Raw genomic sequence first — 13,726 nt, 5'->3', positions numbered from 1 at the left:
ACGGCCCATTACAAACGTGGCGCGATCGCGCACACGTTTGATATGGGCCTTGAAAGTAAGACGTCTATCTAAGACTACGCCGAGATATTTGACTTGCTCCTCCCAAGGGATCGGCTTGCCAGACATCTTGATGACTTAAGTTGACAGCGTGACCGTGACGTATTATAATAGCCCTTTGAAAAGTACACCGCTGCACTTTTCTCCGGGTTTACCTTGATTCTCCATTTGCGAAACTACTTGCCCAAGGCATTGGCGCGTTGGAGAATTCCGGTCATCATAACTCGACCACGGCACGAAGAATAGATGGCTGTATCATCCGCAAATAAAGCTAGTTCGGTATTAGGGTATTTGGGAATGAACAAACACACCAGACTATGAACCACCGTAAATAAATGCAGGCAGGCTAAGTTGGCACTACCCAACATCAATAGTTGTCTCTCCAAAAGAATTCTAAATGTGAAGAGGTCTCCACTAATACAGGTAACAGCTGCAGGTAGCAGGTGTAGCTGTGTGGTCACGGTGATATCAACAAACATCTGTTTACACTAGGTGTCACCGACAAGCCCCTGTGCAGAACCTGCATGGACGAGACAGCGGCCCATGTGCTACTGGAGTGTGAAGGAGCCGCCAACTACCGGGTCCGGCACCTTGGCCAGACGGGGTGCCTCCCTGAGGCGACCGGCAACGTCAGAGGCTTCTTAGAATTCCTTGGGGATTTACAACATAGTAAAAGCAAAATAAATTTCTCAAGTACCGTTGTGACTGCCTACCCCTTAGTGATACGGGCGTGATATTATGTTAGTATGTTCTGATTACTTATGGCTCTGCCCACCCCATTAGGGATACGAGCAGCTGCAAGTGATTGTGTATCTTATTAACGAGACATTAATGTTACGTTTACAACATAGTAAAGACAAAATCAATTTCTCAAGTAAAGTACCTACCTAACATAACTTTACTTTTACTATGACATGGTAAAAGTAATCTTAAAATAAGTACTTTCGTACAATACAATAATACTTTATTGCGTACAAGGAATTAAAAACACATAACAGTATTTTTTTAAATCTTTCTATCGTGTGGGTTGTGAGGTGGATTACCAACCTCATCAACCCTGGTGTCAGGGTAACTATTGAGCCGCCAGAGGCCCCTGACATGACTCATGTAATAACTACTTTCTTACATGAGTAAGTAGTCACCGGGACCAACCGTGCCTTCCGAAGCACGGAATTGCAAATTGCATTGGGACAGTTAATGGGATTTATACCCTGTACCAGGATGCCAGGGCTCGCGAATAGAAAAAGGCACGCTAGTGTTTCAAACTATCGATAGTTCAGTATCGATTATCGATCATAATCATTTTCAACTACGATTTTGATTGGTAGAAATAAAAAAATAGCTTTTCAAAAAATCTAAATCCATGGACTTTTGAGTTATTGAAATTCAGTTTAGACAATCAGCCCACTCAAAATAACCATACTATCGGAGTGTAGCAATACTACTGACTGAGGGCAAAATTATCGATAGTTTGTTATTAATCCGCAACGATACTATCGATTGTATTGCACTTAGGTAATAAAATCGAAAATGTTCCCACTTTCCGAGTTATCAATAGTCTTGCTATCGATCGACTCTCGGTCGGGATAGATTATCGATAGACATTTTTTGATCGGCAAGCCCTAGTGCACCCGAAATTCAAAATGGCGGTGCTGTTAAGGGGAAGTTATCATTAACCATGATAAAAAATATTTTTTTTTTTTTGTATTTTTTTTCCTTCCTAAATTGTAGTCGTGTATTATCCAACAGTGAACAATAACATCACGCCTTTTTCCCATTGGAGTAGGCAGAGACTGCGGAATTTCACTTACCACTACACGCTCGTATCGCTACATGCCCGTACCAAACATACATACATAATATCACGCCTTTATCTCTTATGGGGCAGACAGAGCCACAAGTAATCATAACATAGGTACATAAATAATTATCATGCTCGTACCGCTAATGGGATGTTCTTGTGACTCTGCCCACCCCATTAGGGATACGGGCAGAGTGATAGTATGTCTTATTATTGACAGATTAATTTCGCCTTCTGCTATTGCGCGGGATATTTGCGAAGAAACGTGGCAATTCTGTGTTAGTGCCAGAGTGTGAGCGCGGGTGATCCTTATTAGATAAACGACTTTTTTACTTTTCTAGGTTCAAAGTAAAATACGTACCTACTTTCATAAAATACAATACATTCATTCATTCATTCAAACAATACCATAAAAATATTTTATTGCGCACAAAGAAATAACACACCCTTAAGTACCAGGATACTAGCATTCCAAAAGAGATAGAAACATGCACACGAAAGTAAACTGTCAAATTATTTGTCAGTGCTTGTTTACTATCTGTGGAGTGAAGTTCGAAATTTGGATTTGTTGTGATAACTGTGATCAGTGATAGTTCGAGGTGTCTTTGAGTAATGTAGGTTATTATGAAATGATGATGTGTGTGGGTGCCGGCGATGGCAACTTAAGTGAAGCACGGAACTTGTATCAGCGATTCATAGAAGGTAGACCAGCTGATGAAGCCAGGCAACTGCCTTCACTGCATTGCTTCAGGAAAATGATCAATCGCCTACTGCATTTAACGGGCTCTTTCCACGCGTCATCCGAGACTGGCCGCTCGGCGACCCGTGATCCGGAGTTTGAAGAAGCCGTACTAGCCGTGCAGCCAACCCAAGGACTACCACGCGAACCTTACCACATGCAACGTACGCCCGAGCTAATTCCTGCTGATTATTTACCTCGTGTGGCATTCTGAGAATGGTACCGAGTTCAAGTGGAAAGCTCACCAGACTTTGCTTCGAAAGTGTTGTGGACAGATGAAGCGGCAGGTCTGTGCATCGAACGGGGATGACGACATTTCGAACCTTTCTTGTAAAACGTAAGTCTAATTATTAATTACCTACCTACTTACCCACACTTTCACACTTTTTTTCCTATTTACTATTAAATTAAATACCTTACCTAAACAAGTAGGTAATTTTAACTTATTTTACACGTCATAAAATAATGTGAGAATAGTTGTCAAAGCAAAATGACTCCAATTATTAGATGCTTTAGTGTCATTCTTGTTTGTTACAGTCGCCGACGTGCCGCCGACTCGGATTGTTCCAATCGGCCGCCGACTCCTTTTGACGTTGCCGCCAAAGCCGCCGCCCGCTCGAATTTCGTACCTATCGCGGCCGTGCGAGCGCCGCGAGTACCAGGCGACCAGGACGCGCTAGGAGATTTGTGTAGTGCCAATATTTGAGTGGATTAAGAACAGTGACCTCAATAGTGCTGTGCCGTGTTTTTTACATGCTGGAAATATTAAAATATTTTTTTAACTGAAATTGAAAAAAATATCAAAAGTGTTTTTTTTTAATTGAAATTTTGCAGATAAGATCTACATAAGGTATAGTTTTGTCCCCTTTCGGCTTGATACCCCCCTTCCGTTACACCCTGTATAGGCTATTGTTTTTTTTATGACAATTAATGTAATTGCTATTCTTCCTAGCTACTACGATCACGAGCATTAATATGTATATACTTTGGTACCATGTCACATTGACTTCTTTGACAAATTGAACGGTAAGTCTCACTAAATGTCAAATATGTTAGTGCGACAGAGTCCTAGAGTGGGTACATTATATTGCTCATGACTGTACATCAAAGCATTTCGAAACGCTTTACGCTTAAGTCGCCTATGCTATGGATGTAGCCAGAAATCCAATCGTATGCAAGCGTATAGGCTATTGTACATTATAGCTACAATTTATACTTTCCTGTTACTCTGGATTCCGATACGCTTCAAATCCTAGCCATACAACTAACAGAGCCGCTCTAGATAATTTCAGCTATCTAATCTTTAGTCTCCTATCTTGTATGGTCTCCGGGTACCTTGTAGCTTCTTGTATGGAGAACAATGAGTTGTCGCAATTTGCAAACGCAGCGAGGTTGCCCTTTTACGGGAGGTACTAGGGCCATAGACGGTGCTTGTACAAGACTAGGGTTGGTGTTGCTCGATATAAATGAATAGCAATCGTAACCTCTTGAGAACCTCTTAGCTCCTGGTAATTTAAGGGCGAGTATATTTTCCTTCAAACAGTTTTCTTCTTCAAAACATAAAAAAGGAATTTTTCATCATCTCGGGACATCATCATAATCTAGCATTATATCATTTTCACAGGGTCCGCTTACCTAACCTGAGGATTAGACAGGTCCGGTTTTTTATAGATGCGAAGGGAAAACCAGCAAACACAAGTTAGGTCACATGCCTTCGAAAAACGCACTTCTCGAAGGGCAATAATGTGGGTTTACTCACGAAGCTTCGTAAAAAGTATTTAATTTGACTAGATTATAACTAAAATAGTCTATCGCGTGAGTTCATGTGTGTAGTACCCAATAGAGCAACACGGACCTCCGTGGACCGGTGGTAGTACCCAAACTGCGATTTCGAATTAACTACTTTTATTTCTTCAGCAATCAGATGGCAACGGCAATAAAATTTTACATCCCTTTTAAGACGCTGGAGTCCGGTCACGTTCAAAGTTGGCCATTATCACGTCATTATGCTGCGCCGTGATTGGTCCAGTCCGATCGCCGGCATCACCTGATTGGCGCACGCTGATTACAACTATTACCCCATTGGCTGGTTTTGATTACACGAATTACAATGATTATAGCTTATTACGGAGATTATGTGGATTACCGGCGTGTCTTAGTGCCGAGGGCTTTGTGGGACCTTTTTACAGGGCTGAGAAGGGAAAGTATTTTAATATGTTAACTAGAATGGTATGTGTGGGAACCGTCGCGCAATTTCCTTTTTTAGACAGAGTCTTTACTTCCAGTTACTCTTGTGACTGTTCTAAAAGATTTTTACTGTTTTTGATAAAAAAAAACTCGACAAACTTAAGACATTACTGGCTGATCACCTGATTGGCAAGTAGTCGTTACATGAGCCATATCAGGTGCATTTGGCTCAATAATAACTCTAAAATCACGGTCGATGAGGTTGGTAATCCACCTCACAACCCGCACGATAGAAGAAGCTTAAACCAACAATAGACGGCAACCGTAATCTCGCGTAGAAAACAGGCTAATGCAACAATGATGATACCAAAGCAAATACCGAGACAAACCACTCGAAACCGAATTAAATCGGCCATTTCTAAATTGCTCTTCCGAGTATAAAGCACGCCGCAAAGGTCACGGAATACCCACGAAAAGCGATCCTATTGTTCCGACAGAAAATTACAACGAATTACAAAGCATTATACACAATTACAACGAATACTGCGGACGCGTAATCAAAAACAATTTTGCCAATCACTCGCGCGGACTTGCGTTAATGTCACACGGCACGTTTTCAAGTCGTACATGACCACAAATAGCCCTATTTTGACCTGCCCGCAACGGTTATTACAGAACGAGCCCAAATAGTGGCTGTTTGAGCCAAATGTCAAGTCCTTTTGAATTTTTTAAACGGCACATGCGGTTGCGGTCAGTTCTGATTTTGAATTTGACAATGTGTTCTAATTGCCGCCATTTTTGTTTGAGGTTTCGGAATTTGAATTTGATGGTGAATAGTTTATTGGATGTGTAATTGGAAATTATCCAATTTTTTGTAGACTGACAGGCACAGTTTTGTGGTAGATTTTTTTTTAGGTATCATGAGCGTTGGTCCTGGGTTCGTAGTAGCACCTAGCAAATTAAAATAATACCACGAAATATTGTTACTGAATTTATTTTACAGTCGCGTTGTGGCCAGCGCGTTCGACCCAATCGACTATTGAATATTTATAAACGCACGTCCCATTATAATGTCGACATTTTGAATAATTAACGAGACTTTCCATTACGGAGCGGCGCCCGACTGAAATTGCTAGACACACTTCAGTAAATAACCCCTTGGTTTATGAATAATTAGAATTTCAACCAATGGCTGCGCTAATAGCTTTCAGTATCATATACAATAGAGTTTATGGGAAGACGGATTAGATTGCTAGATAGTGCCTACAATAATCTGTGTAATAAATGTGCGGTGACAAAACTGTTCATACGTATATATCTACTTAACAACAATCAGTTATATTAGAAGAAATAAATTGCTCGTCTTGGCGGGGGCACTACCATGCCCCCAGATCTACACAAATAATTCAATCATATTTCCTAAGACGAACACTAAAAACAATTCAAATCTTTCCGAATTTTTGTTCAACAAATACCAGGAGTTTAATTAAATTTTAAATTTGAATTTGGAATTAATATTAAGAATAAAATCCTTATAAAAAAACGCCACTGTAAAATAACGTCATGTATTTTTTTATTCTTAATTTAAAACTTTTATTTCGTATTCTTCTGATAATCCTTACGAAACTTGCGAAGAGTCTGGATTATTTTCATTACTTGGGAACTCTACTAAACTGGCTAGTAAATAGTTACCAACAAATAAGTTAGCAGACGTATCTGGACAAACCAATTCTCCGCGGACCAGCGCATTCTCTATAACAAAACATTTTCTTTTTTTCCTGAAAAGCAATACCAAACAAAATAGATCACGTACTAGGCTGGCATAAGCAAGAGGCAGGTGTGTTCCGCCACATGAGGCGGAATGTGCGGTAAATTTTCCGGATGCCTTCCCAATGATTTCCTCAGAGACCGCCGGCCCAGATACGGCGGATTTCGATACGATAACGGCTCTCAATTTCTGTTCGCCTGGTACTCGAGATATTGTGGCCACGCCCCGCGCCATTAAATATGTATAGGATAGGTAGGACGGTAGTTGATATTTTTTCTCTCTATAAGGTCCCTTGGGGTCTCATCCTCTGGTATCAATCGGCGATAGTAAGGGCTGTATCTTGACAATAATCTCGCGGTTTCCCGTCTATTTGTTGGGATAGAACAACTCTACCTTCATTCCGGGGATTGGATGGAGTGTGTGAAATATGACGCGTGATTCGGAGACACGTATAACTTGATAATGAGGTTGGGTTTGTGTCGTTCTACTGATGTAACTTGTCGATTTTATGGACACCTCTTCAATGACAGTAAGAAACACTTTGATATAAAATAAACAATCCCCTTGAAGATATGCTCTGGACACCTCAAACAGATAACCAGTCATAACACATAACATAAGTCTAACTGGGGTTTAAAAGTACATCCATCGCAAGATGAACTAAGTACCCACACCCCACCGAGCTTACTGTTAGACCAACGTGATGGTGGTGGGCCGTATCGCCGTCTATAATGGTCGGGCAAAGTGTGTTAGTGATTTCTTTTAATTTATTTTATGAAGTCTACCAGAGTAGTGGTGGTATTCACCGACTATACACAACTTAACGTCCTATCAGACAAGAAGCGGTCTTCGCAATCTACAAAATTTCAACACAGCGAACACAAGACCGCTCTCTGCCTGATACGACCCTAAGGGCCACAATCCCACCCCTTTCCTTAAAATCGCCAACGGAAAAATGTCGGTAAGGTCTAAATGTCAAATAATTGCGCGGACCACGCGCGGCTAAATTATTCAAAAATGGAAGCCACACGCGATTGGAGACTTCCTGCCTCTTCACTCGTATGGTACCCTGGTATCTTGCATTAGTAAATACCCGCGAATGTATGGATTTTTGGAGCTCTGTACTTCGACCATAGCCATTTTTTTTTGTTTTGGTTTTCCCCGAAGGGTAAGGCAAAGGGAACTACGCCCATACAGCCATGTCTGACGTATTTTCTTTCTTGATGATTAATGAAATGATGAAAGGTGATGATGATGAAACCTAAGCCCCCACCCTCGGAGTAGACTCCTACTCCGAACCCTAAACGAATTAACTCAAAAGTCCGCATAAACTTTTAAGTTATGAAGCGGCTTCCCGGCACGAAGCGAAAATAGGCAGATACACTTTGTTTATTGAATACTCCAATATAATAACACTCGCGAATGTCTTCCGACTAACTTAATGCGATCATTAACCACAAAACACCACTTCGTATTAATTATTTAGATTACTCAATGAAGAAAGCAACTGTCCCGTTCCCGTTTCCCGCCGAAAAGCCTTCGACCATAGCCAAGGAGAACTTTACCATTCTGTTCTGTGACAGTAAAAAGAGGAATATGTTAAAGAAAGAACTCTTTTCTTAGCTCTTTGGTCACACCAATGGTGGCCATGAGCCTTAGCCAAGTAGCAAACGATTATGATAATCGACAGTGACAGGGATGTAACGGTATTGACATAAGGTTGACATTTTTACGACTATTCTTCTTCTTCATCGTGTGAGTTATGAAACTACCAACCTCATTGAACCTGGTGTCAGGGTCATTATTGAGCCGCCAAGACCCCTGACATGACTCATGTAACGATTTCAAACTTACATTACTTACTTAGTAAGTAATAACCGAGACCAACGGCTTAACGCGCCTTCCGAAGCACGGATCGTCTTACTGTCGGACAATCAATGTCCTAAGCAAACCACGGCTCACAAAGTGATTTTTATGATATGGCCCCACCAGGATTCGAACCTGGGAACTCCAGGTTATGAGCCCACCTCTTAACCACGGAACCCGTTGTTCTTATTTTGTATCTATTAAGACTAATTTCACTAATTACGTAAGTATTTAAATGAAGTAGTTTAAAGTATCCCCCCCCCCCATACTTAACAATTTGTCTGCAAATAGTTCACCTAATTAAAACCACGTACAAATAGCTTTTTCAACTCAAAACTGTATAACTTCCAAGTACAACTGCAAAACATTAGCAACTCAGGCGCAAGGCGTAAAATACAATATTTATGGGGTAAGGAAAGTCTGCTTGTTAGTGTAATGATCGCAGGCGCAGGTATATTTCGTTCCGCCACTCGCCGCCGGGGGGCGCTCATTTACATTTCTTATAAAATAATATATTGGGAGAGATGAGCCTCTTTTTGTGTAGTTTATTATCTGTAGAACTTATTGGTTTCTTTGTAAACAGAAATTTTATAACAGTATTCAGAACTAATGGAAAAATAATGAAGTAAAAAAACCTCAAAACCTCGTTCAGCTGCTTGTCTTCCCGGGCATGTCGTAAAAACCGACAGAGGGATTGCGTCCTCTAACATGATGGACTAATGTTATGGGCGATAGGCTGATCCCTTATCACCATAAGGTTCATCATATCCATCTTAGGACTTCGTATCAACAGTGGCTGCAAGTTGTCTTTGATTACTTGTGGCTCTGCCCACCCCATTTGGGATTACGGGCGTGAGTTTATGTATGTATGTATGTGTATGTAAAAAAACCTCAAAATAGCAACCTCATCCACTAGATGTGGTAATACTACAGGTGTAAATGTTCGGCAGCTGGTGCGCGGAAATAAAAAGAAAACTAAAGAAATATCACTTTTACTAAAAATATATATATTTTTTTTAACGCACAATTAATAGAAGAACCCACCAACCCGCAGTGGAGCAGCGTGGTGGAGTATGCTCCATACCCCCTCCGGTTGATTGAGGGGAGGCCTGTGCCCAGCAGTGGGACGTATATAGGCAGTTTATGTTTATGTTTAATAGAAGAAGACCATTATAGACGGCGATACGACTCACCCTATCACGTCGATCTAACAGAATTCTTGGTATTTGGTAACTTAATTCATCATGCCATAAATATACTTCTGACTACCCCAATGGGGAATATAGCCGTGAGCTTATGTGTTATGTTACATTTACAACTTACAATTACAACCCTTTCGTGATCACATATTTCCCTACATAATATACATCAATTTCTCCGAGACTCCCTACTCAAGAAAGTTCGCCTACCGCCCGCTAGATGGCGCTGAAACGCGTCCATAGTCAATAGTGCACCGTCAGCGTGACAAGGCACGCCTCGGCTCGTTAGTCTGACACGATTCTGACACGCACCGTGTCACGTTTTTGACAGTTTTTGACACAGACATCGATAGCAAGACTCGTTACCTGCCGGGCGGGGTTGTTTACTTTTCTTTTACTCTATTGTTCTGCTGATAGTGTGATAACGGAGTTTGAGCTTGGAAGCTCGGATGATTGGAAGGGATAGGCTTTCGTGTAGGATGTTTGGCTTTTTAAATGCCCCTTTACAGTGTTTGTCGTTGTTTTGTTCAATCTGAAATGTTTTGAAAAGAGAACTAGATTTCATTCTAGTTTAAATTAGTTGTTTGCTCAATCAACCGGGGGGTATGGAGTATACTCCACCACGCTGCTCCAATGCGGGTTGGAAAATTAAAGACTTATATTTCTTGAATTAGGTAGTTATTATATAAAGTACGTCGACACTTATGCGTGTAAAGAGATTGTATCCACAAAATAACTTGGCATACAATTCAACAGTCCGTTGCCGATATACCTCCAAACTTTATACAAACTAACGTTCGCAAAAGCAATTTCTACAACAACAAGATATTCAAATAAACATGATTCCCAATTTCGCGTCCAATTTAAAATGTAACAGCCGCGGTACCAGGGTATAATGACGTGAAGCAACTCGCAATTTCGGATTCATAAGGCCGCAGCCAGGTGTCGCGATACATCCCGTATTCATAGCCCGATATATCATAGTCCCGCCATCTTAAAAAAAGAAAAGCGAAAGCCCGCCAAATGCCCCCAGTTTCCCGCCTTGACGTGCAATTATAAAGATAATAACGTTTTCACCTCGCGCGCGTTTTTATTTGTTCTCCTTTGATTTATAACAGTTTGCAGAGTTCGCGCAGCGCTCTCAGTTCGCAGACAGATCTACTTTTTGTATCCAACTTTATGCATAACACGCCCCAAAAAGGCGAAGTTGTCTATCGAAAAAACGATCGATGTCATTAGAAAAAACCGTGCGTTCCCACGGGCGCACAATACGAGCAAAACAAGCATAGTCCCGGGCGCGCCGCGCGGCACCGACCCCTGACGCGTAAACTATTTTGATTAGAATGGCATTCCCAAAAAGCAAGACGACTGCTGCGCCGTGGCATTCCTCAACTTGTCACACGGCGACGTTTTTGCGAACGAGCGCTCGCCTTGAAATCTCAATCCCACACTTTTTTCCGAAAACTATAAACAACCGCCGATTTATAGTGCCATACAATTGACAATAATGATTTGCTCGATCGCAGATAGACGGCTGACGTCGAATGGCTTCATTATGTCCCCAGCTCGCCGCGGCGTATACTTAGTTGGCTATGATACAGCTTTCTTAGAATTGATTTTTTCCTCTCGGCGAGTTCCGCGTCGGCCGAGCTAATCATTAATCACGGCTCGTCCGCGGTAACGCAACACCGCGCGAGATAACATTATCGTAAATATAGTTTTACAAAACGACGCACCGAGCGAAACAAAGAATCGGTTCCCAGACACCGGAGCCCGAGGAATCCGCGGCGCAATCGCACAGCATTATCAGAATTTACACCCGGTAATAACGAATAACCTAATCCTCGGGTCAATGCGCGGCTTTTTTTCAAAAAACGAATGACAGTTGAAGCGGGAAAACAAAGCGTCGATCAAGCCCGTTCACTCTCACATAAATCAGGGGGACGTGAAAGAGACAGGTGCAAGCAAGGACGGGCGACGGGCGGCCAGTCGATGTTACAAATGGGCGGAGCGCGGAGCGAGATGTCGACATCGTAGAAACAAAAGAGTGAAAAGGAAATAATAACCTGGTGCAAGGTGCAAGTGGGGGGAGGGCATTATTTTTTTTTTCAGCAGAAAACGCGAAGGCGGTCGGAAAATCTGAAGAAAAAGGTGGAAGTTGCAATGGACTCCCCTATAGTTAATTATAGAGTATTGTACGGGCACTTATTATTAATGTAATGCACCAATTACTGTGTTTAACTGAATAAGTTAATGCCGTGGGCTGTAGCTAGAAATTTGAGAAATATGGACTTGGCAAGTTTTTGTGCAGCTGAATAATGGCGCCGTTACGTTGGGGTTATTATACCGCAAGTTTCAACTCGACAGCAATTTTTATTTCACAACGTGTTTCTTAAAATTAACTGAATTCTAAACACATGCGAAACTTAATAAAACTTAGTTTATAAATTAGTAAAATGTCAGTACACTTTTTACAATATTTATAGCAGCAATTATGATAACTATGGATATATTTATATCCCAAACATACCTATCGAAGTAATATAAATATTACTTTTCCCAATAAAAAAAACACAAAAACCGCGGCATGAAATTTAAATCGAGTATTTTCATCAAAAGGGCCAATCCGGAACTCTATAATGTTACTGAGTAAATACAGATCCGAGTTCGATTCCCGATGGGTTTGGTAAGGACTTTGCAGGCTTTAATCACCTGATTGTCCGAAAAAGTAAGATGATTCCGTGCTTCGGAAGGCATGTTAAGCTGTTGATCCGGCTATTAGCCGTAAAACACCTCCACCGACGCGCATTGGAGCAGCGTGGTGGAGTATGCTCCATACCCCTTCCAGTTGATAGAAGGCTGTTTATGTTTATGTAAATACAGAACTCTATAATATTACAGAGTTCCGCATTGACTATAAGTTCTATGTTAATGACCCCGATTCCTGCAGACACGACCTAATTTTATTTCAAGTTATACCCGTCATTTTCTTATCCGCCAAAAAGGAAAGGGACAGATGATTGACAACTGTTTGAGTTTTAAAATGAATGAGTGAATAACCTGGGCGAATAAAATAGGCATCCCTCTTATATTCAACCTGTTTGACGTGTGCTGTCAACTTAATTCTGTCTGGTTATTGGCCTATATAAAATTATGAAAGGGTTTCTTTTTCTCCCTAAAATTGACGTGTGTGAAGTGTTTATGCCTGTCTATTGCACGTCCCTTTCCTTTTAAGTGGTAAAGAAAGTGACAGGTATAACTTAAAATAAAATTAGATGATGTGTACTGAAATCAGCATCATTATTACAATAAACTTATCACTTATTACCAAGCATAAGGCGGCCTCCGTGCTCCAGTGGTTGAGCGTTGGGCTCCCGATCCGGAGGCCCCGGGTTCGAATCCCGGTGGAGACATATTACCAAAAGCAATTTGTGATCCCTAGTTTGGTTAGGAAATTACAGGCTGATCACCTGATTGTCCGAAAGTAAGACCATCCGTGCTTCGGAAGGCACGTTAAACCGTTGGTCCCGGTTAGTACTTACTTGTACGGTTAGTACTTACTTGAAATTACTCAATTGTATACCAATATTTTATGTTTATTTTTTTAAAGAACGTCTGGGGCCCTGTGCCGAGGTTTTTCTTGTAGCTTCTTTTCCCCGGCTAGGTATACAGGTTGTGAGAAGCTGCAGTAGTTTTAGGCGGATGAGACGTTCGTTATGTAAAAAATGACGATTCAAAGTGTAACTATGTTACCAACTGAATAAAGATATTTTTGAATTTGAATTTGAATTTACTGATGTAAGTACGTAGTCGTTATATGAATCATGTCAGGGGCCTATGGCGGCTCAATAGTAACCCTGACACCAGAGTGGACGAGATTGATATTCCACCTCACAACCCACACTATAAGAAGACGAAGCATACTGCACCAGAATACTGCATACCTTGGTAGTTCTACCCACCTCAATTCGAATTGGACAACGCCAAATTCCCAGACGACCCAAAATTGTGACCCGAGTTGATTCATGAATTAACTTGAGTCACGGTCCCAAGTTCCTTTTGTCCGGCCAAGAAATCAGAATCATTTATTCAACGTAATTATCATGGAT

At 41.3% G+C, this 13,726-nt stretch overlaps 1 protein-coding gene across 4 annotated transcripts in view; it reads left to right on the top strand.

Annotated features, from left to right (window-relative positions):
* Nucleotides 1–13,726, top strand: part of LOC126375286 (homeobox protein homothorax) — a 368,740-nt gene that overhangs the window by 305,358 nt on the left and 49,656 nt on the right. The window lies entirely within an intron of this gene.

This window comes from Pectinophora gossypiella, chromosome 18 (assembly GCF_024362695.1).
Source record: "Pectinophora gossypiella chromosome 18, ilPecGoss1.1, whole genome shotgun sequence".
NCBI classification, from domain to species: Eukaryota; Metazoa; Arthropoda; class Insecta; order Lepidoptera; family Gelechiidae; genus Pectinophora; species Pectinophora gossypiella.
Note: the sequence above shows the minus strand (reverse complement) of the source record. Positions and strands in the feature narration are given on the sequence as shown.